This window comes from Chiloscyllium plagiosum, unplaced genomic scaffold (assembly GCF_037043375.1).
Source record: "Chiloscyllium plagiosum isolate Xiang-an unplaced genomic scaffold, Cpla_swu_hap1 HiC_scaffold_53X, whole genome shotgun sequence".
NCBI lineage: Eukaryota > Metazoa > Chordata > Chondrichthyes > Orectolobiformes > Hemiscylliidae > Chiloscyllium > Chiloscyllium plagiosum.
Window position 1 is genome coordinate 8,248,355 of NW_028270191.1, and position 23,824 is coordinate 8,272,178.

The 23,824-nt window shown below is 45.0% G+C and overlaps 1 protein-coding gene across 4 annotated transcripts in view; it reads left to right on the forward strand.

The window, feature by feature from the left end:
- LOC122543389 (rho guanine nucleotide exchange factor 25-like) overlaps nucleotides 1–23,824 on the forward strand; it is a 373,207-nt gene that overhangs the window by 271,690 nt on the left and 77,693 nt on the right. The window lies entirely within an intron of this gene.

Below are 23,824 nucleotides of genomic sequence, written 5' to 3' on the forward strand. Positions count from 1 at the left end.
AGGCCCAGCCCATCCAACCTTTCCTCATAAGACAATCCCTTCATCCCAGGTATCAGTTGCTTCTCACGCTGTCTTAAGTAAAGAGATTGAAACTGTACACAGTCCTCCAGCTGTGGTCCCACTAATATCCAATATCGCAAATCTTTCCCCTTGTAATAAATGACAACATTTCATTTACCATCATAAACACAATGGGCAAAATGTTTTGTGGGAAGATCTATCTAATAAGGTGTACCAGAAACAAAAATACTCCTGAAAATATTAATACTTATTTTGTTCAGACAAATTACTTACCAGTGGGGTAAACATTTGAGGAGGTTCAGTTGGTACTTTATGAAATATTGACACCACTGCACATAAAGTTGGCCACCATTATTTGTAAAGGACTTCAGAAAAGCCAAACAAAACTCTGAAAACAATCAATAATGCTGAGTAGCTAAAGTCTTTCTGTGTGGCCAAAAACAACATGACTTATGGAGAGCTATGATGTTAGTTTGATAAAGGTGTGAAGAGACATAGTCCATGTTTTATAAGGAGAGTGAAGGGACCTCATCCACAAGTGTTGTTATTCCATCATTACTGGTGAACACGTACACAAGCAGTTTGGCAACTTTCCTGTAGTCAAGATCAAGGGGAGTCAGAAGCAGTGGGGACAAGGAAACATGCAACAACACAATGAAACTAACCAAGAGAGCACAACTAACCAAAAAACTGAAACCGAGTAAGAGATTGAAACTGACCAAGGGAGCATAATTGAGCTATTGTAACAGACTGAGCAATTACAACGGAGTAAGCAAGTGCAGTTGACCAGCAGGATGAAACTGACTAGAAACTCTTTAAGATAGTGAAGTGAAAGTGACAAAGGAATTAAGAATACTTTGTGAAGTGATTCAACTGACTGAGGGAGCAAGAAACCTGATCTTGTTCAGTTGGTTAACATCCCCTTTTCCCAGAACAAAACTCAACCCAGTACAAATTTCACAGCAGTAATATTCTTAATAAGTTCATATTCATTTCCAACTATGATACATATCCATTAATAATCTCTGAATGGGATTGTTTTTAGAAAAGATTTAAACTTCCATTTGTAATCAGAGGTTTATATGTAGATATTTACAGCACAGCAATAAATTAATTGCTCCCACTGGTCCAGACAGACTTCCTCCCACCCCATCTCACCCTATCACCATTCCTTCTTTCCCCCATGTATTTATCTTACATACCTCTGTTAGTCATCTCAACTGGCCCACATTCATGTTGATCTTGAATTATTTTAATTACTGCCTATATATTCAAATCATGAGTAACTGTCAACAGCTTTGAAGTCACGGGCCCCCTTCTGGTGCAGGGGTAGTGTTCCTACCCCCCCAGACCAGAGGGCCTGGGTTCAAGTCCTACCTGTTCCAGAGGTGAATAATAACATCTCTGAGAAGGTTAGTAATCACACACCATCAGGTTATAGTCCCAACAGGTTTTTTTGGCAGCACCAGCTTTCAGAACACTGCTCCTTCATCAGGACAACCACCTGATGAAGGGGCAGCGCTCCGAAAGCTAGTGCTTCCAAATAAACCTGTTGGACTATAACCTGGTGGTGTGTGATTTTTAACTTTGTGCACCCAGACCAAAACTGGCACCTCCAAATCATCTCTGAGAAGGTTGATTAGGAAACATAGGTTAAATAATAACAGGCAATTTAAAAGTTCATTTCCAACTTTAATAAGGCAGTCTATTCAATTTTTTTAATTGATTTTTTTTAATCACCCTGTTCAGAGATGTTATTACACACCTCTGGAGGAAGTGGGACTTGAACCGAGTCCTTTTTGGCTCAGGGTTAGGGACACTACCACTGCACCACAAGAGGGTAGAAGTACATATTTGCTGCAGCTTGGGTATATATTTCACCCGTCATGATCTGTGTTGATGAGGCAGCCAATTACAAAGAGTACAAAAGGCTTGTGACTTGTCATTCCTTCCTGAACTAAGGGAGCTTCTGTCAAGTCTGAACCCAGGGATAATAAACTAGTTGACCTTCATTAAAAGGAATTTGAACAATTCTGTCAAATAATTCTCCAAATGTCAGATAATTCTAGTTAACTTTGCAGTGAAAGGACACAGTAAATGAAATTGGGCAAAACAAAGACATCAAAAGTGATGAGATTCAATTACAGCATTTGATGATTTGATTGTGATCTCAATACATTGGATTGCAAACAGAAACTTGTCTTCTGCATGCTGATGTCACTGCCAGAAGCAAAACAGAGGCTGAGATGAGACATTGTGAGATATGGACAGAAGATGTGGAGGGAAGGTGACAAAAAACAAGAACAGAGTGAGGGAGGTGGAGAACGACGTGTGAGAGTTAGACAAGGGAGGGAGAGAGTTGGAGAAGACTATAAAATATTGGAGCTGAAGTAGGCCATTTAGTACATATGGTCTCTGTTGTCATTCAATGAGATCTTGGCTGATCTAATCCTCAACTCCTGCCTTTTCCACATTGCCCTTATTCCCTTCCTGACTAAACATCTCTCTGTCTCAGCCTTGAATATACTTAATGACCCAGCCTCAACAGCCCTGGTGGTAAAGAATTCCACAGATTCTGTCTGCTGTGAGAGAAGAAATTCCTCCTCCTCTCTGTCTTAAAGGTGGGGAAAGAAGGGAAAACAAGAGGAAACAACTTTTTAGCATCTCACCTGTCAAGCCCCCTAAAAATTTTAGATATTTCAATCAGGTCACCTCATTATTCCTTCCCTACCTTTTATTTTAGCCTGCTGGACACACTTTCCTCATTCCTGAAGAAGGGCTCATGCCCGAAACATCGATTCTCCTGTTCCTTGGATGCTGCCTGACCTGCTGCGCTTTTCCAGCAACACATTTTCACCTCATTATTCTAAACTCCAAGTACAAACACAACGTATTCAATTTCTCATAAGACACTCCCTCCATATCCAGGATCAGCCGAGTGAACTTTTTCTGGACTGTCTCCAATGTCAGTCCATCTTTCCTTAGCTAAGGGGACCAAAAACCATTCATAGTAATCCAGCTGTGGTATGAGTAGCTTGAAATGTTGGAATCGACTCAAACAGAAGTTCTCTCTGTCCTGATAAGATGCTAAAGATCCCACAGAGCTGACTGTGAAGGAGCCTGGGAGCTGTGGTGGGAAGACAAATATGGCAAAGCATGTTGCATCTGCAGCATATCATCTGACCTGCCATCTGTCGTGTCGTTTACTAAAGTTATGAATTAAATCACTCTAATACCCCTGCTCTTTACACTTGAAGAATCTCCATTTTGATGGCTGTTGTATTTTACCCCTTTTTTAACGCACTCATATCAATATTGTATCAACCAAGCTATTCTAGAGAAAAAGAATAAGAGAACTTTTACTTTAAAGACTAAAAATACTCACCAATCTTACACATCGATAATGTGGGAGCTGCTGGACACAAGGTGGTTCATAGTGAGCACTTCTGTAGTAGGTGTTTGCAGCTCCAGCAACTTTGAATCTGAATTGAGGAGCTGGAGTCTGAGCTTCAGACATTGCATCATAGCAGGGAGGGCGATAGTTACCTGGACACCATATTAGACAAAAGCAACCTCTTCCCTTCCATAAAAGCCAAACACTGTGTGTGCCGGAAATCTGAAACATCGGCAGAGAATGCTGGAGAAACTCAACAGGTCTGGCAGCACCCGTGGAGAGAGAAACCGAGTGAATATTTCGAGTCTGGTGTGAGTCTTCTTCAGGAGTGGAGATAATTTTGTCAAAGAATCATACTGGACTCAAAGCGTCCACTGTGTTTTTCTCTCTCCACAGATGCTGTCAGATCTGCTGAGTTTCTGCAGCATTCTCCATCCTCTGCTTGATTCCTTGAGATGTCCAACTCTGATACTTTATTGAATGTCCCACTAAGTTGGCTACTTATGTTTGCTCTCAACACCGAGTCTATCTGAGTCAGTTCATAAGGATCTAGTTTGTGGTCCCTTCGATAGGATGCCCTTTCAATGCACCCCTTGGAGACAAGCCTGCTCAAAGATGACAGCTCCAGGATTTTTAACTACAGGTTTCACTTCAGTGCCAACTGTAAATTACAAAATGCACAAACTCAATCCAAGCCTGGACTGAAATTACTGGATAAATTTGATGAAGGGAATTACGGAGATGGAGAAGGACACACACACACGCATAAAAACATTCACACAAATGCTCTTACACACTGTTGCACTCTCACAAACGCTCACCACATATGCAGACACACGCACACTCAGACACAAACACAGAGACACGCTTACATTCACACTCACACAAACACACACAGACACCTGCTCACCCCCACAGACATACGTGCACACACCCGCAAACTCTCTTATTTATACAATCACTTTCTTTTTAAAAATGTACTTTCCTTCATGTCAGAGCTGTGGGAGTGAGGAGATTGATCATTCTGGATAGGGAGAGAGAAATTCACAGACCTATCCTTCACAGCTATCCATCGTATATTCTTTCATGCTTGGCTCTTTGTGGTGAACATCAAGCACAGACAATATTTTTTCCTGTCCTGCTGAGGTTTTGAGTTGTCAGCTTTGTTTGGCAGGGGTTGAGGTTAGCTTTTTTTTCTGTCACAAGCTGTTGGTGCACCTTTGCTAATGTTCCTGGTCGCCACGTGTACATGAGTAGCCTAATTGGCACCACAAGCGGGCAGACTTCTTGGCATGAGCCCAACTGGTCAGGGGCGTAAGTGGCGATGGACAATCACTCAGTTGATGGCCTGTCCTGAGGAGGAGAAAGGCGTTTTGTGTATTGACTAAGGACAGCAGTCCAAAGAAACAAAGACACTGCCCAAAAAAGGCCATTAATTTGCTGTGGTGCGGGTGCATAATACACTTGACAGGAACCTTTCAGTGTTTTCTGTTGCAAAAGTTGTTAAGGTTGCATGAAGTGTACTTGTATGAATAACCACTCGAGTGATTAATTTGGCTCTCACAGATCTGAAATATAATATAATACACACACAATGTAACCCAGGGAATTCTGGGAAATGACTGCTTTTGGCACCGCTGAATCTGGCTCTCAGCAGATTATTTTTGTTCAGTTAAGCCACAGACAAGGATCTCCACGTTTGCTGACTTCGATGAATCTTACCCCCTGTGCTTTGGGAGGAAGGAAGCTGAAAGCAAGGTCCTTCTGTCTTAAACTTAACCGTATACGCAGATGAGCACTGATCTGGTTTTAAAATATTGTTGTAACAACAACAACTTACATTTATAAAGCACCTATAACACAAGAAAGCAGTCCAAGGTGTTTCACAAGAACCGGCATGGTGGCTCAGTGGTTAGCACTGCTGCCTCATAGTGCCGGCAACCTGGATTCGATTCCAGTCTTGGAGTGTCTGTGTGGAGTTTCCACATTCTCCCTGTGTCTGCGTGGGTTTCCTCCCACAATCCAAAGATGTGCAGGTTAGGTGAATTGGCCATGGGAAATTGCCCCATAATGTTAGGTGCATTAGTCAGGGGTAAATATAGGGTAGGGGGATGGGTTACTCTTTGGAGGATCAGTGTGGACTCGTTGAGCCGAAGGGTCTTTTCCATACTGCAGGAAATCTCTTCAAGAAGGAAGTGTGACACCAAGCCACATCATGACAGTGATTGCCTGAGAAAGGGTGCAGAGGAAATATGTCAGGATATTGCCTGGGCTGGATAATTCAGCGATGAAGAGAGACTGGATAGGCTGGTGTTGTTTTCCTTAGAGCTGAGGGTGAATCGGATGGAAGTGTATCCAGTTCTGAGGGGAATAGACAGGGTAGATGGATAGAAACATTTCCCCTTAGTCAAGGAGTCAGTGACCAGGGGGCACAGTAAGGAGCACGAAGTTTAAAGGGGGATTTGAGGAAATACTTTTTCACCCAGTGGGTGGTGAGAATCTGAAACTCACTGTCAGAAAGGGTGGTACAGGCAGAAACCCTCAATACATGTAAGAACTATTTTGATAGTGAGATAGCATAAAGCTACAAGCCAAGTGTTGGAACAGAGCATCAGAATGGATGGAGGTTTGATGACTAGCACAGACACGATGTGCCAAAGGGCCTCATTCCACACTGTAAAAACCCGACGACTCGAGAAGCAGAGTTGGGTTGACTGAGAAACATAATCGAGAACGTTGGTTTTCAGGCCCATCTCAAATGAGGAAGGTGAAGTGGAGAGGTTGGCTGGAGCAATCAAACTCGAGGGTGCTTAAGGAGATGAGATGAGCAGAGTCCCCAGGGAGGTGTAGGGACTGGAGGAGATTACAGAGATAGGGAGGGGGTGTAGGGGCTGGAGGAGGTTACAGAGATAGGGAGGGGGTGTGGGGGCTGGAGGGAGCTACAGAGATAGGGAGGGGATGTAGGGGCAGTGGGACGTTACAGAGATAGGGAGGGGATGTAGGGGCTGTATGGGTTTGGGGGAGGTTACAGAGATAGGGACAGGGTGTAGGGACTGGAGGAGATTACAGAAATAGGGAGGGGGTGTGGGGACTGGAAGACGTTACAGAGATAGGGTGGGGTTTTAGGGGTTTAGAGGAGGTTACAGAGATAGGGTTGGGGTGGATGCGGTTACAGAAGTAGGGAGGGGTGTAGGGGATTGAAGGAGGTGACAGATAGGGAGGGGGTGTAGGGGCTGGAGGAGGTTACAAGATAGGGAGAGGGTGTAGGGGCTGGAGGGGGTTATAGAGATAGGGAGAGGGTGTAGGGGCTGGAGGAGGTTACAGAGATAGGAAGTGGGTGTAGGTGCTGAAGGAGGTAACAGAGATAGGGAGGGAGTGTAGGGGACTGGAGGAGGTTACAGAGACAGGGAGGTGGGGTGTAAGGGATTGGAGGGGGTGATGGAGACAGGGACAGTTGACGCTATGACAGGATTTGTAAATGTGGATGCGAATTTTCAAGTTTTGGTGTTGTTCCCCTGGGAGTGAGTTTAGGATAAGGAGCACGGGGTGGGGGTATGATCAGAGAATAGGACTGACTGAGTTTGTTCATGGGCACCAGAGTTTTGGCTGACCCCAAGTTTCCAGCGGTTCGTATGTGTTGGAATAATAACATCTCCAGGTATGGAGATGTTGTTGTGGGCTACAGCAGCAGATGAGCTGAGGCTGAGGTGAGGTCAACAAGCTTATCTCAGGATCAAATTTTACAGCCGGGTTCTGGATAGACTGGTTCTCTGTCAGAGACAGGTGGAGTCAGGAGCTCAAGATCAGAATTTGGAGCAGGGAAAGTAAACCATGACATCAGTCCGCCCGATATCGATCCCTGAATTCCTGCTCAGCCAGGATGGGATGTTGGATCGGCAGTCTGGGAACGCAGCACCAATGGAGGGAGAGAAGGAAAGAGGGAGAGAGAGGGAGGCGATGGTGAGTTCGAGCTGGGGGTGGGTCAGTGTCTGTGGGAAAACGAACAGTGTGTCTTCAGATGGCGTCACTGAGGGGCAGCACAGAGATGAGAAATAGGAGGGGAACAAGGATCGATCCTTGGGTGATTATCTGAGGGAACAGGAGCAGGAAGAGAAGCCATTGTGAGTGATTCTCTGGTTACGAGGAGGTGGATAAGGAAGGAAATGGGTGACAGTGGAGAGGGGCTGGAGGAAGATGGGATGGTCACTGTGTCAGAGGCTGCAGACAGCTCGAGGAGACTGAGGAGGGAATGTTTACCACAGTCAGTCACACAGGAACTGATCAGAGCTGTTTCCAACAGAGGCACGGACAGGAACCTGAGTGGAGTGTTCAATCATGGAGCTTTAGGAAAGATCGGAATGGATGTGTGAGGTTCAAAGAGGAAAGGGAGGCTGGAGGTGGGACGGACAATTGTAAGGATGGCTGGGTGAAGCGATGGTTTGTTTTGGAGGAGGGGGTGACAACGACAAATGTAAAGGGGAGAAAGAGGGACAACATCTGAAGAGAGAGAGAGAGAGAAAAAACCATTCACAATGTTGGCTATCATGGAGACTGTGAGGGACAGTTGGGTGGTCAACAGTTTACTGGGACTAGGAGCAAGAGGTGGGTCTGATAGACAGGTGAATTTAGAAAAGGCAAGAGAGGAAGGTGGAGAGAAGCCAGAGGAAGATTTCAGAATCAGGCTTCAGGAGAACAGGAAAGGGAGGTGCCTATTGGGTGATTGGAAAGGGAGCTATCCAGTTGGGAGATTGGAAAGGGAGCTATCCAGTTGGGTGATTGGATGAGGTTGAAGAGGTAATGGAGAGGGGTTTACAAAATCGGTTTTCAGTGAAGAAGGCATAGGATGATCCTGGAAGAGTGCGCATTTTAGCAGACCAGAGGAGGACCCGATTTTGTTTCAGGTGGTTCAGCCAAGGCTGATGGCACCTGAGGTGGAACCTTGCGTGTATTAAATTTGGAGTTCATTCATTCTCAGAAGTGGAACAAGATCATCATTCCAGTCGCTGAAGGTCGAGCAGTTTAAGCCCAGTGAAATAAAGGTTATCATTTTGACTTTGGCCAGCAGTGTAGTATGAGAGATGCCCATGATATGCCGCTCTTCATTTCAGTTTCCAAGGACAGGTTGACTGAATCTGGCATTGTCCGTTTTACACTAGCAACAATGTTGTAACTCCTTGCCAGGCTCTGAAAGTTTCTGAACTCCGAAGCAAGTCAGATGGAATGCATTCTCTGAAACATGCGTTTCTTGCTTCCTTCTTTTTCCAATGTTTCCACAGCCTCACTCCCTCTCTCTGTCTCGCTGTGTAACCTTTGTCCAGCCTGAACCACCCTCCAAGATCTCTGCAGTCCATCTCTTGTGCATCACTGAGTTTTGCTTCGCTGCCATTGGCCTCTCGTTGCCTTAACCCCAGCATCGCTCTTTGTTTTACTGGTCCTGAGCAGAGATGCAGCACGGTAGGCAATTTCTCTCGCAACCTGGCTTTCAGAAACATCCCATCGATTCAGCTGTCCTGGAATTTAATTGGGGACCTGGGAGCAGAGAGTTGCTCAGGAGTGGGCTGTGCCAATGGTGCTATTATAGCTAAAGTCAGGAGACCAGCTTCCAACATGAAAATGCCCTCCCGCCAAGGCCAGTTGTCAGAGTTGGGGCATCTCCAAAGAAACAGAAGTCCTGTAAATGGATCCTCTTCTAGGTTTGAAATAAAAGAAGCAAAGAATGTGCACTTATATTGTGCCTTTTATGACATCCCAAAGCATTTTACTCTCAATTAGGTTCTTTTTGGAGCATGAGCATTTTGCATCTTTACACCTTCCTACATTTCTGCTCCCAAGATAAGTGCAGGTATTGCAACAGTGCAAATCATTGTAATCTTGCTTTGGAGTCAAAAGGTCCACTTTGGAGACTTATTACAAAATGCAGGCTGCATTGTCTTTCAGATGAGACACGGAGCCTTGAGACCTCATCTGCTCTCTCAAGTGGATGGAAAAAAAAACCTCATGTCTAAGATGAGCAGGGGAGTTCTGGTCCCAGCCAATGTTTATCTGTCAACCAGCAACACTGGAAAACAGCTTAATCCGTTTATTATTATATCGCTGCTTGTGGGAGCTTGCTGTTCCCACATTATACTCTGTATTTCCAGTCATACAATAGCAACAGTGCCTGAAGCAGTTACTACTGCTGAAAAGCACTCTGGGACATCCGAAGGTTGGGAAAGGTGCTACAGAATGTGTGTCTGACTTTTGCTTCCTGTGCCAAGTGCTATGCTGATATCAATATCTGATACAGGATAACTGTCACTGCCCTCTTTGTGAAGCCTGGCACAGCTTGGATAGTGGTGGCACAGCTTGGGTAGTGGCAGCCCAAGCATTTCAATACCTCCTTTCATCTGGATGTTCAGGGGCAGACTCTTATGGCAATGTGTTGAGAGTGCTTGTAGGGGCTCAATAAATGACTTATGACTAGCGGTTACAGTCAGTGTCAGGCTGGAGGCTCCCTGCCTCCATTCCTGATGAAGGGCTTTTGCCCGAAATGTTAATTTTCCTGCTCCTCGGATGCTGCCTGATCTGCTGTGCTTTTCCAGCACCGCTCTAATCTAGACTACAGTCAGTGTCAGTCCTGTTTACCAGCCAGTGTTTTGTATAATTACTGTGTATACTAATCCATCTGGAGCATATAGCCTGTGTAAGTGATAGTGTGGATTGGTGGCTAGCTGACCACACAATGAGAAACTGCAGCCCTGAGGTGATTCGACACACAACATTGAGGGAAGTCTCTTGCTGAGGCTGAGACAGTGTGTCCATTAACTCTCTCAAATTGACATGGAAACAAAACTGGTTGAAAGTGAGATTCAAGGACTGAGATAATCAAGTGGTTCATAGAGCAGAATGGTATTTGGGGCCGACATTAAAAATTAATTTTAAGATGAGAGGGACTATTTAGCACATCCGTGCAAGGAGATACTCGCATTGAGGTGATTCTTAATGATTTAACGATCACAAGAGTTTTGCCTTCAGTACATATTGTTGATCTTTCTAAAATGATGAATCTCCTGATAATGTTTACGTTTTTAAAAAATATTTAACCTATTTTTCGAATGAATCTGTTCAGGGATGTGATGACACACCTGTGGAGCAGGTGGAACTTGAACCCGGGCCTCCCAGCACAGGGATAGGGGCACTACCACAAGAGGGCCATAAATCGCCTGATAAGTTGGCCTAAAGTTGCAGTTTCAAGCTGTGCTTCTTTATTTAAAATAATAGGTTTTTTTGTACCCATAATAGTCACATTTAGCTGCAAAGGATCACACAGTTAAACTAGGCCAGGGGGATCCTATTTTTCAGGCACTTGTACGGCCTCCTAATGACAGAAAGGCAGCAGGATGTGTGCACACATCCAACCTGATGGGTGCCGACCACCATGTTGGCTGAGGACAAATAAGCAACATCCTTTACCCATGCCTGGAGCGGTCCATTTGCACATGAAAATAAGGGTCTGACCATCTGCCACAGTCCCCCATTGCAGCATTAACCAAGGCAACTGATCGTTCAAGCCTGCTAGGCCATTGCGTTCTGGGTAGGGGGCTCAGATGTGGCAATGAAGGGAAAGGAATGGCAGTGGTCACAGAATTAGGCTGAGCATACCTTCCACCCTGGACTCCATGGAAAGGGTGGATTAAAAAATACCAACGACATCGAAGGCCACTCAACGATCCTGAGTAAGGTGGAGGTACGATGGGCCAAATAGCCTCCTGCTGCTCCATATAAGTTCTATGAGGTAGGCCCAATGTTTATTCTACTCATTAAGAGTTCCAACAGGCACTAGGCCCCCTTGATCATTAAAGGTGCCTATTCCCTGCTTGGGTGGTAACTCAGGATTTGGTGCAGGCCAAACAGATACATGGTAAGTCTGCTTGAAGCAGTCACCCAATTCATGACTTAAGGGTCTCAGACGCTCCAAGACAGTCAGTGGCTGATTGATGGTCTCGACCTGAGGCAGTGGGATACCCCTTGGGAGCCATGCCCTTGCTTTTGAAGACCCCAGCTCTCTAGCCTGCAACTGTCACTGTGTGGAACTCCCCCTCCACAGGGTCTGATTCTGAGGAAGGTCGACCAGTGGCTGATATGCCACCACAATGTGGGCATTGTGCCTCTAGCACGGTATTTGAACCTTAAGGGGCAACATTTGTGTTAGCTTCCATAACATAAGAACTAGACAGAGTGACGTGGCACAGAAAGATTCATTCGACTCGTTTCTGCTACCCAAATGCCTTGCAGTTGTAGGCATTTCAGAAGCTGGGCTATGCTAAGCGTTTACAAACAGTAACACAGCAAGTCCTGCTTCAAGTGGCCCCAGTTAGGATGGAGACTGAGAGCTTTATAACCTAAAGTCACAGTGTAAATATCATAAGCACGATTCTTAAAGATAGATATATCGCATACTAACTGTGAGATATACTACAACAGCGGTGGCACCACTGCCTCATTGGCATGTGGTTCTTTGGGCATTCCCTGGAAGAGGCAGCGCGGTTCTCTTGCCAGCTCTGCAGCCAGCTGGTGAGACCCCCAATGCCTCAATAAGATCCTGCCTATTATTACCCAACACTGGGGGGGGAACAAAAAATAAATTGCAACATCTCTCCTGCTCATTGTCAGTCCAGTGCAAGCCCAAGCCAACTGCTCTTGGGACCCTGTTTCAAAAGCAGTGTGTTCCGCATGAATCCAGCCAACAGCGAAACTACCCAGCAAACCGAAACACAAAGCTGCCAGGGCTGCTGACTGCTTTCTCCAGAGAGGGGCTTCAAGCTCTCAGCCATTAAGAAGGCATTAATATTGAATGAGCCTAATGGGACAAGATGCCTCCATTATAAACATTTTAAATGATTGATGATGGATTAAAACAATGTATTTAGACTCCAACTGAAAGTTGGGTTCTGTCTGCAAACACCATCTGATATGATAGTCTGGGAATTTGCTTGTTTTTGCATTTTTGAGCTGGCAGTCCTGTCTGAATCATTAGGTTTAGCCAAAGGTGGGACGGTTGAAGACAGCTATTTGAATTGCATTATTGAAGAACCCGTAATGTATAAACACAGAAAATGCTGGCAAACGCTCAGCAACAGAGTCTATAGGCTCTGAGCCTAGAGAGACGATAGCAACAGAGGCTAGAGGTGATGGCCCCTGGCCCATCAATGGACAGCTCGCACCCTCCTCCTGAGCCATGCCCCATTGTAATGGGTGCGGATTGGGCATTCGTTAGCTACTCTGGGAGTTCACTGTGCTGCGTTGAATGGGGTGCTCACTGCCATAAAGCTGGTACCACATCCTTAGTGCCTTCCCCGACCTCCCTGCCAGACCTTCCCAAAATCACTTACAAGTCTGGGTGACATCTTCTATTTTTCCTTGGGATTGCTTGTAGTTCCAGCGGCCACCATTCCTCTCTGGGGCTACTGGGATGACAGGTTGGTTGGCCACTCCCAAGGGCAGGACTTCCTCCTCGATATGGGTACAAATGTTTTACACAGAGGGTGGTTCGCATGTGAACTGAGCGTCCTGAGGAAGTGGTGGATGTGGGTGAAATTACAACATTTAAAAGACATTTGGATAGATAATTGAAAAGGAAAGGTTTTAGAGGGATATGGGCTAGGATCAGGCAGGTGGAACTAGTTTAGTTTGGGATTATGTTCAGTTGGACCAAAGGGTCTTTTTCTGTGCTGAATGACCGTCAGTGCCACTGTTATCCAATGAATTCCACCCCTAGCGTGATCTGAATGGCAGACAGGCAGATGGCTGGTCAGCGAGATGCCAGCCAGTCTTTAGGTTTGGGGGCAATCTGTACCCTGGCAAAGTTCACCCTAATATTGTCAGAACCAAAAGAATTTAGAGATTTAATAATCTTTCCACAAGAATGGGAGATGGGAGCAAGAAATGACAGGCAAAATCTGTGATCGGTTGGAAAAGGAATGACAAAACGGATCATGGTGCAAGGCAGAAGGGGAATGATAAATGCACTGTGTGGAGTTCTGGTCACCTCACTACAGGAAGGTTGTAATAGCATTAGAGGAGCTTTCACCTGGATTTCCTTAGGATAGAGGAATTGAGCTATCAGGAGAGACAAAGAAGGCTTGGATTGTTTTCTTTTGAGCAGAGAAGACTGAGGAGGGACACGATTAAAAGGGATATGGACAGGGTGAATAGAGAGCAGCTGTTTCCTGCTTGGTTGAGGGGTCAATCACAAGGGGACTGAGGTTTAGATAAGGGAAGGAGATTCAGAGGGGATTTGGGGGAAAAAAATTCACTCGGCAGGTATTGGGAATTTGGGGAATGCACTGCCTGGGGAGGTAGTGGAGGCCAGAAACCTTACAATCTTGAAAAAATATTCAGATGAGCACTTGAAATATAATTCAAGGATATGGGACAAGTGCAGGAAATTGGGATTAATGCACTTTTTTTATTCCCTCATGTGATGAGGGCGTTGCTGGCTGGGTCAGCATTTATTCCCTATCCTTAGCTGCCCTCTGGGCAATTAAGAGTCAACCACATCACTGTGGGTCTGGAGTCACATGTAGGCCAGACCAGGTAAGGATGGCAAATTTCCTTCACTAAAGGGCAATAGTGAACCAGATGGGTTTTTCCAAACAATCGGAAGAGACATTTCAGTTGAATAAAGGGAACTATGGAGCTATGAGGGAGGAGCTGGCCAAAGTTCAATGGTGCAATACCTTAGCAGGGATGACAGTGGAGGAACAATGGCAGATCTTTCTGTGTATAATGCAGAAGGTGCAGGATCAGTTCATTCCAAAAAGGAAGAAAGATCCTATGAGGAGGCAGGGGTGGCCGTGGCTGACGAGGAAAGTTAAGAAACATATAAAGTCAAAAGAGAAAAAGTATAACATAGCAAAGATGAGTGGGAAAACGGAGGACTGGGAAGCTTTTAAAGAACAACAGAGGATTACTAAGAAGGAAATACGCAGAGAAAAAATGAGGTACGAAGGTAAACTGGCCAAAAATATAAAGGAGGATAGTAAAAGCTTTTTTAGGTATGTGAAAGGCAAAAAAATGGTGAAGACTAAAATTGGGCCCTTGAAGACAGAAACAGGGGAATATATTACAGGGAACAAAGAAATGGCAGAAGAGTTGAATTGCTACTTCAGATTTGTGTTCACTGGGAAAGACACAAGCAATCTCCCTGAGGTAACAGTGGCTGAAGAACCTGAACTTAAGGGAATTTATATTTGCCAGGAATTGGTGTTGGAGAGACTGTTAGGTCTGAAGGTTGATAAGTCCCTGGGGCCTGATGGTCTACATCCCAGGGTACTGAAGGAGGTGGCTCGAGAAATCATGGATGCGTTGGTGATTATTTTCCAGAGTTCGATAGATTCGGGATCAGTTCCTGCGGATTGGTGGGTGGCTAATGTTATACCACTTTTTAAGAAAGGTGGGAGAGAGAAAGCAGGAAATCATAGACCAGTTAGTCTGACCTCAGTGGTGGGAAAGATGCTGGAGTGTATTATAAAGGATGAAATTACGACACATCTGGACAGTAGTAACAGGATAGGTCAGAGTCAGCATGGATTTTTGAAGGGGAAATCATGCTTGACTAATCTTCTGGAATTTTTTGAGGATGTAACTCTGAAGATGGACAAGGGAGATCCAGTGGATGTAGTGTACCTGGACTTTCAGAAAGCTTTTGATAAAGTCCCACATAGGAGGTTAGTGAGCAAAATTAGGGTGCATGGTATTGGGGGCAAAGTACTGACTTGGATTGAAAGTTGGTTGGCTGATAGGAAACAAAGAGTAGTGATAAACAGCTCCCTTTCGGAATGGCAGGCAGTGACCAGTGGGGTACCGCAGGGATCAGTGCTGGGACCACAGCTTTTTACAATATATATTAATGATATAGAAGATGGTATTAATAGTAACATTAGCAAATTTGCTGATGATACAAAGCTGGGTGGCAGGGTGAAATGTGAGGAGGATGTTCGGAGATTACAGGGTGACCTGGACAAGTTAGGTGAGTGGACAGATGCATGGCAGATGCAGTTTAATGTGGATAAATGTATGGTTATCCACTTTGGTGGCAAGAACAGGAAGGCAGATTACTACCTAAATGGAATCAATTTAGGTAAAGGGGCAGTACAAAGAGATCTGGGTGTTCTTGTACACCAGTCAATGAAGGTAAGCATGCAGGTACAGCAGGTAGTGAAGAAAGCTAATAGCATGCTGGCCTTCATAACAAGAGGGATTGAGTATAGAAGCAAAGAGGTCCTTCTGCAGCTGTACAGGGCCCTGGTGAGACCACACCTGGAGTACTGTGTGCAGTTCTGGTCTCCAAATTTGAGGAAAGACATTCTGGCTATTGAGGGAGTGCAGCGTAGGTTCATGAGGTCAATTCCTGGAATGGCGGGACTATCTTATGTTGAATGATTGGAGCGGCTGGGCTTGTATACCCTTGAGTTTAGAAGACAAGAGGGGATCTGATTGAGACGTATAAGATTATTAAAGGATTGGACATTCTGGAGGCAGGAAACATGTTTCCGCTGATGGGTGAGTCCCGAACCAGAGGACACAGCTTAAAAATAAGGGATAGGCCATTTAGGACAGAGATGAGGAGAAACGTCTTCACCCAGAGAGTGGTGCCTGTGTGGAATGCTCTGCCCCAGAGGGCAGTGGAGGCCCAGTCTCTGGATTCATTTAAGAAAGAGTTGGATAGAGCTCTCAAGGATAGTGGAATCAAAGATTATGGAGATAAGGCAGGAACAGGATACTGATTAAGGATGATCAGCCATGATCATATTGAATGGTGGTGCAGGCTCGAAGGGCAGAATGGCCTACTCCTGCACCTATTGTCTATTGTCTAATCGACAATGGATTCATGATCGGTATTAGACTTTTAATTCCAGATCTTTATTGAATTCAAATTACACTATATGCCACAGTGAGGTTCTAACCTGGGTCCTCAGAACATTATCTGAGCCTCTGGATTAATAGTCTCTTGAAAATACCACTAAGCCATTGCCTTCCCTTTAGTGGTCCTTATGTCAGTGTAGACCTGAGGAGCCGAAGGACCTTTGCTGGGCTGTATGACTCTGTGAATCTCTGATAATGGGACGAGTGACAAAAGCTGAGCCTAGAGGCGCTGTGAATAGCAATGGCAGGATCATTGGCTTCTGTTCAAACACATGGGAGTGATGGCTGTGACATGAGACTGTTGAACGCCAGTGTTGAGTCTGGAAGGCTGTAAGATATGATGATCAAAATGTTTCTTGTGCATTGATGCAATAGGCTGTTACTTCAAGAAAGCCCTTGTTCCTCCTGGTGTGTGCCGTTGGGTTGATCCTGTATCCTGTGACCAGCCCACACATGCCCTGAGGACACCTCATCTGCACAGACAACATCTTGACAGGGTACGTGCAAGAAAGATGTTCCCTCTTACCGGGAACAGTCTAGGCCAGGGGACATGATCTCAGAATAAGAAGTTGGCCATTTAAGGAGGGATGTCTTCACTGAGAGGCTGGTGAATCTTTAGAACTCCCTACCCCTGGAGACCTGTGGATGATCAGGCATTGAGAATATTCAAGACAGAGATTACTTGGTTTCTAGATATTAAAGATAGCAAGAAATATGGGGATAATGCCAGGAAATGGTGTTGAAGGAGCCATGGTGGAACAGGCTCGAGGGGCCGAATGACTCCTGTTTCTTATGCTTTCTTTAAATCAAGTTTGAGTGAGTCACATCACTTTCTGTCATCAAATGCACATACCTAGCACCTTGAATAAAAGGATGCATCCCAGCTTCACAGAGACAGAGAGAGAAGCCAGATATAGGACGCAGATGAGGGTTTTCATAGAATCATACAACGCATGCTTTGTGGAAACAGGCCATTTGGCCAAACAAGTTCACACCAACCCTCCAGAGAGTATCTCATCCAGACCCATTCCCCTATTACTCTACATTTGCCCCCGACTAATGCACCTAAGCTACACATCCCTGAACACAATGGGCAATTTAGCATGGCCAATTCACCTGACCTGCACATCCCTGGGAATTATGGGTAATTTAGCATGGCCAATTCACCCTAAACTGCACATCTGTGGGCACTATGGGTAATCTGGCATGGCCAATCCCACCTTAAACTGCACAGATTCCAGCCTCGGGTGACAGTCTGTATGGAGTTTGCACATTCTCCCCATGTCTGCGTGGGTTTCCTCCCACGATCCAAAGATGTGCAGGTGATTTGGCCATGCTAAATTAACCGTAATGTTCAGGGATGTGTAATTTAGGTGAATTAGTCAGGGACGAATGTAGAGTATCGGGGAAGGGGTTTGGGTGGGATACTCTTCAGAGGGTCGGTGTGGACTTGTTGGGCCAAAGAGCCTCTAGGGATTCTATAGTTCTATCCCTAGGCACTATGGGCAATTTAGCATGGCCAATTCACCTGACCTGCACATCTTTGTATTAGGGGACGAAACCGAAGCACCCAGAGGAAACCCACACAGACGTAGGGAGAATGTGCAAACTCCACACAGACATATGGACTAAAACAGCAGCAGGCGTGCACAATGTCAGAAAGGTGGAAGTGGACAATCTTTATGTGGTTGATGGGGTCTGAAACTCAGCTGGGGGGAGGGGGGCATCATTAGGTTGCCTTCCTTTCTCTTTGTGACTACTTTGGTGTTGGACAATCATGGCCCAAACCCAACGTTCTCCCTCAGCTTAGCATCATAGTCCAACCATTCCTTCAGTTCACCCAAAAGACAGGGTCTCTGCAAAAGATAACTCCACTCACGGTAGTATGTTGGCAAAATAACTTCTGCTCACAAGTGCTGCAGTGATAAATGATTCAACAGGAACAAGGTACACATTTGCAAAGGAGCCATCTTATTTTCAGCTGACAGAAACCTTGCTCCAAGCAAAGCTTGGGTGCCACATGTATAGAGGCAAGATCTATTGTCTTTAATCTTCCTTTTCTGATTCTCAATGTGATATTTGGCATCAAAGCAGCTGTAACTTTAAAAACGCCAAGTGGTATCGTTAAGGGCTCAGGGCTGGAAAAAGATCTGGCTATTTTTGGTGGAGATTTGGTGTGTTTAGGGATCCAGACTAGAAGAATAAATAGAAATATTGAGATGCTAGATTGGGAATACCTGGACATGTATGTACATCCCATGATTACTAGCCCATCCTGGGGTGCCATCTTGTAAAAGATGCAATATTGAAAAGTGCAATATTTTGGGTGTAATGAGTGATAGATTTATATTTGGCAAAGGCAGTAAGAGGAGGTGGGGGTCAAGACACAGATCAGACATCATCTAATTTAAGGGCAGAACAAGTTTGAGGGGTTAAATGGCCTCCTCATGATCTCATTCACATTTTCTTTTTATTCAGTCATGGGATGTGACCATCACTGGTTAGGCCATCATTTATAGCCTGTCCCTAGTTGCCCCTTGAGAAGGTGGGGGTGAGCTGCCTTCTTGAACCGCTGCAGTCCGTGTGCTGTGGGTTGACTCACTATGCCCTTAGGGAGGGAATTCAGGATTTTGACCCAGTGACACTGAAGGAACGGTCATATATTTCCAAGTCAGGATGGTGGGGGACTTGGAGGGGAACTTGCAGGGGCTGGATGTTCCCATGTATTTGCTGCCCTTGTCCTTCTAAATGAAAGTGGTCGTGGGTTTGGAAGGTGCTGTCTGAGGATCTTTGATTAATTTGGCTGGTGTCAAAACAGTTGACCAATTATTGCATACTGTGCTGTGGCCTAATATTGCCCATTACTGACCTTCATAATAAACATCAACCTACCTGATGTTCTGCTCATAGTGTTGATACTCTGCACACTGCATTCTGACTTTTACTGAGGGCTTATACGCTCCAAATATCCAACACTGTCAGTGCCCTCCTGCTCATAATGCAAGTCTTGGATAAAAACACAAAGATCAGGCAGTGTGGCATCGTAAATCCGATCCCAGCTGCTTCAGCTACAGCTGAGCTCAGAATAACATTCTGCTCACTTTGAATGCAATAGGTGGAATTTTAACTTCCTTGTTTATTAATTGTTTTTTTTAAAGATTTGATAGGGATCCAGGTGTTCATAGAACATAGAACAGTACAGCCCAGGAACAGGCTCTTTGGCCCATGATGTTGTACCAAACATGACGCCAAAGTAAACTAAACCCTTCTGCCTGCCCTTGGCCCATATCCCTCCATTCCCTGCATATTCATGTGCTTGTCTAAAGTCTCTTAAATGCCCCTAACCTATCTTCCTCCACCAGCCCTGGCAGCACGTTCCAGACTCCTATCACTCTCTGTGTAAAAAACCTACCCCTCACATCTCCTTTGAACTCCCCCCCCCCCCCCCCCCCCCCTCCTCCCCACCTTAAATGCATGCTGTCTCTTGTATTTGAATCACAAAAAGCTAGTTTGCAGGTACAGCAAATAATGGAGACAAATGGAATTTTGGCATTTATTGCCGGGTATGGAAAATTTGAGTCAAAAAGAAAGGCTGAATAGGCTGAGACTTTTTTCACTGAAGTATAGGAGGTTGAGAGGTGACCTTATAGAAGCTCTTAAAATATTGAGAGGGAAAGATTGAGTTAATGGTAGCTTTCTTTTCTCCCAGGATGGAGGATTTCAAGATTAGGGGGCACATTTTTAAGGTGAGAGCAGAGAGATTTAAAAAAGACATGAGGGGCAATTTTTTTACCAAGAGGGAGGTTTGTGTGTGGAATAAATTTCGAGAGGAACTGGTGGATGTGGGTACAGTTACAACATTTATAAGATATTTGGATGAGTACATGAATAGGAAAGGGTTGGAGGGATATGGGCCAGGAGCAGGCAGGTGGGAATAGTTTGTGATTATGTTCAGCATGTTCTGGTTGGGCCTAACGGTCTGTTTCTGTGCTGTACGATGCTGTCACTCTGTAAAAGAACTGGAATATAAAAGTAGGGCAATGTTGCTGTAGATTTACAAGGCAATAATGAGACCGCACCTGGAGTATTTGGCAGTTTTGATCCCCTTACTTGAAGAGGGGTGTAGTTGCATTGGAGGCAGTTAAGAGGAGGTTCACTCGATTGTTTCCTGAAATGACGGATTTATCTTGTGAGGAGAGATTGAGCAGTTTAGGCCTACAGTCGCTTGAGTTTAGGAGAATGAGAGGAGATCAAATTAAAGTACATAAGATTCTAAAGGGGATTGACAATGTAGACAGGATGGTTCCCCTTGTGAGGTAACCTAGAACAAGAGATGATCACTTAGGGATACATTTAAAACAGAAATGGAGAGGAATTACTTCTTTCAAAAAGTCATGAGTCTGGAATTTACTCCCCCAGAGTGCGGTGCATGCTGGGACACTGAGTAAATTTAAGGAGGAGACCGACAGATTTTTAATTAGTAATGGGTTGAAGGGTTATGGAGAGCATGTTGAGCCCAAGATACGATCAGCTATGACTGTATTAAATGGCAGAGCAGGTTTGAGGGGCTGAATGGCCTACTCTTGCTCCTAATCTTGCATTCTTACAATAGATCTGATTTACCTCAGAGGAAAGCAGAGATTATGTCAGATCTGAGTCTACAACAGGTTTAGATGGGTGGCTTTGAAACGTTTCTTCAGTTACAATGCATCTCCACATATGTTCAGAGCTCAGGCCTTTTCGGAAACTTCTGTTTAGTTTATCTCTCAGAGGCTACGTCCAGTTTTAATAGTCAAGCACCATAAACATAGATAAGTGAAAAAACATAATGAAACCCAGAATAATCAAACCATTGATCAAAAATGTCTGGGTTTGGGATGTGTAAATCTTGATCTCCACCTCCACCACTTCCACACAAGGCAGGATGGGGTGTGTTTGGCAACAAATCTGCTCTCAGAAATGGAGCCACTTATGAAAATAATTTAATGAGGGTATATCACTCACATTTAATCTCCATTTTAAATGTAACCTCAATCAGTCAAGGTTACCCGAGGGTCTCGGGAAGCCCTACAGTTGAAGGGAGGTGAGGACTTGAGCAGTTTGTTATCTTTCCAAAAGTTTGTGTTCCCACCATCCCAGCCCAGCAAACGGACTCTATGATCAGATGCACCACCTCACCCCTAAGCCACAACCTGCCCCTTTTCCCTCTCTTGCCCCATTCACAAGTCTTTCATTCCCTGATTCTCCTGCACTCCCTGCAAACTTACCTAACAACACCCAACCCTTCTGATCTCCCCCTTCCAATTTTTCAGAGCCCCACAACCCCACACACACACTCTGGAACATAGAACATTCCAGCGCAGTACAGGTCCTTTGGCCCTTGATGTTGTGCCGACCTGTGGAACCAATCTGAAGCCCACCTAACCTACACTATTCCATCTTCGTCCATATGTTTATCCAATGACCATTTAAATGCCCTTAAAGTTGGTGAGTGTATGACTGTTGCAGGCAGTGCATTCCACGCCCCTACTAAAGAAACTACCTCTGACATCTGCCCTTTATCTATCACTCCTCAATTTAAAGCTATGTCCCCTTGTGCTAACCATCACCATCCAAGGAAAAAGGCTCTCACTGCCCACCCTATCTAACCCTCTGATTATCTTATATATCTCAATTAAGTCACCTCTCAACCTTCTTCTCTCTAACGAAAACAGCCTGAAGTCCGTCAGCCTTTCCTCATAAGACCTTCCCTCCATACCAGGCAACATCCTGGTAAATCTCCTCTGAACCCTTTCCAAAGCTTCCACATCTTTCCTATAATGCTGTGACCAGAACTGTGTGCAATACTCTAAGTGCCAATATTGCAGCGATTTCTACCCAATTGCCAGCCACTGTCCAGTCAAAATCTCCTAAAGGTTAGCAAGTTTCAACCCGATACAGACAACAAGCAAAAGGACCGTTATTTTCAAAATACCTTGCAGGAGCTGGAACAAACACCTTGCAGGAGCTTGGACAAACAGGCAGAAAACTAGCCACCAGGATACATGAACATCAACTAGCCACAAAATGACATGACCCTCTCTCACTGGTATCCTTACATACAGATAAGGAAGGACACTACTTCGACTGGGGCAACACATCCATCCTAGGACAAGCCAAACAGAGACATGCACGAGAATTCCTAGAAGCATGGCATTCCAACCGGAACTCCATCAACAAACACATCGAGTTAGACCCTATCTACCACCCCTGTGGAAAAGAACAGGAAGTGACTTCACCACAAGAAATCATGTCACCAACCCAAGGAAATCTAAACACAAAAATAGAAAGTGGGCCATACCACCAGTGCTTCATCCGGAGACTCACTGGTGCTGTTACCTAGTATGGTGACGAAATGTCTGAAAATGATCAAATCTACGTCCACACCATATGCCTTCTTAACAACCCTATCAACCTGGTTGGCAGCTTTCAAGGATCTATGTCCATGAACACTGAGATCTCTGTGCTTATCCACGCTACCAAGAATCTTAACATTAGCCCAGTGCTCTTTATTCCTGTTGCTCCTTCCAAAGTGAAACACCTCACACTTTTCCACATTAAACTCCATTTGCCCCTGATCTCTGATATCCCCCTGACACTATGCTCAATCCTCTCTCTCTCTCTCTCTCTCTCTCTCCCCCCGTGGCCTTTCAGATTGTTCCAAACTTTCCCCAGGCTGCAGTCTAGTGCTGTAGGTCCAGCTTCTCAACCTGGCTGTAACTCAATAAAAAAAATTTCATCAGGGCCTACAGCAAATTTGGTAGAATCCAGCCTGAGTGAAAACTTTTCCCCTTCTCTTTCCTTTTCACTCCCTGTCTTGAAATAAAGAGAATCAGGGCCAATGATTCAATAAAGCAACAATAATTGACATTCTTGCAACACTTTTCAGATAGTCTCACCTGGCAAGTACATCACACCAGCACAATCAGTGAAATATGGACACTTGGCCACTGTTCAACCTGATGTCAACCTGCAGAATCCATTACAAGAGGGCACTTCAAATAATGGAAAACAGGAAGTTAAATGGACTATGCACTACACTGCTGTGGTTTCAAGGAATAGGTTCAGAGCAGGGATCAGTTTGTTGTCTAAGGTGCTGCCAAGTAGAATAATCAATCGTATTCTTAATCCCAGGAGCTGAAAACATGCTGACGTTCCCCAGAGTATAACCATAATAGTACAAACACTCCAAAGAGTAGAGGGCTACAGGCATGAAGCCAAGACAGGGGAAAGTGATTGTGGTTAAAATGTGTCCGCTGTGTGGTGTTGAATGGGGGGGGGCTGAATGGCTTTTTCTTGCTCCTGATTTGTGGCTAGCCCCCAATGATGGGATCATTGAGTGTATGCTGGCGTAAATAGTGGGGCTCAGTACATGGAGTTTGGTCAGGAACATGTGTTGTGGGAGAGAGGTAGGTAGGTGTGCGTGCGTGCATGCGTGCACGAGAGATAGGGTGTGACTGTGTA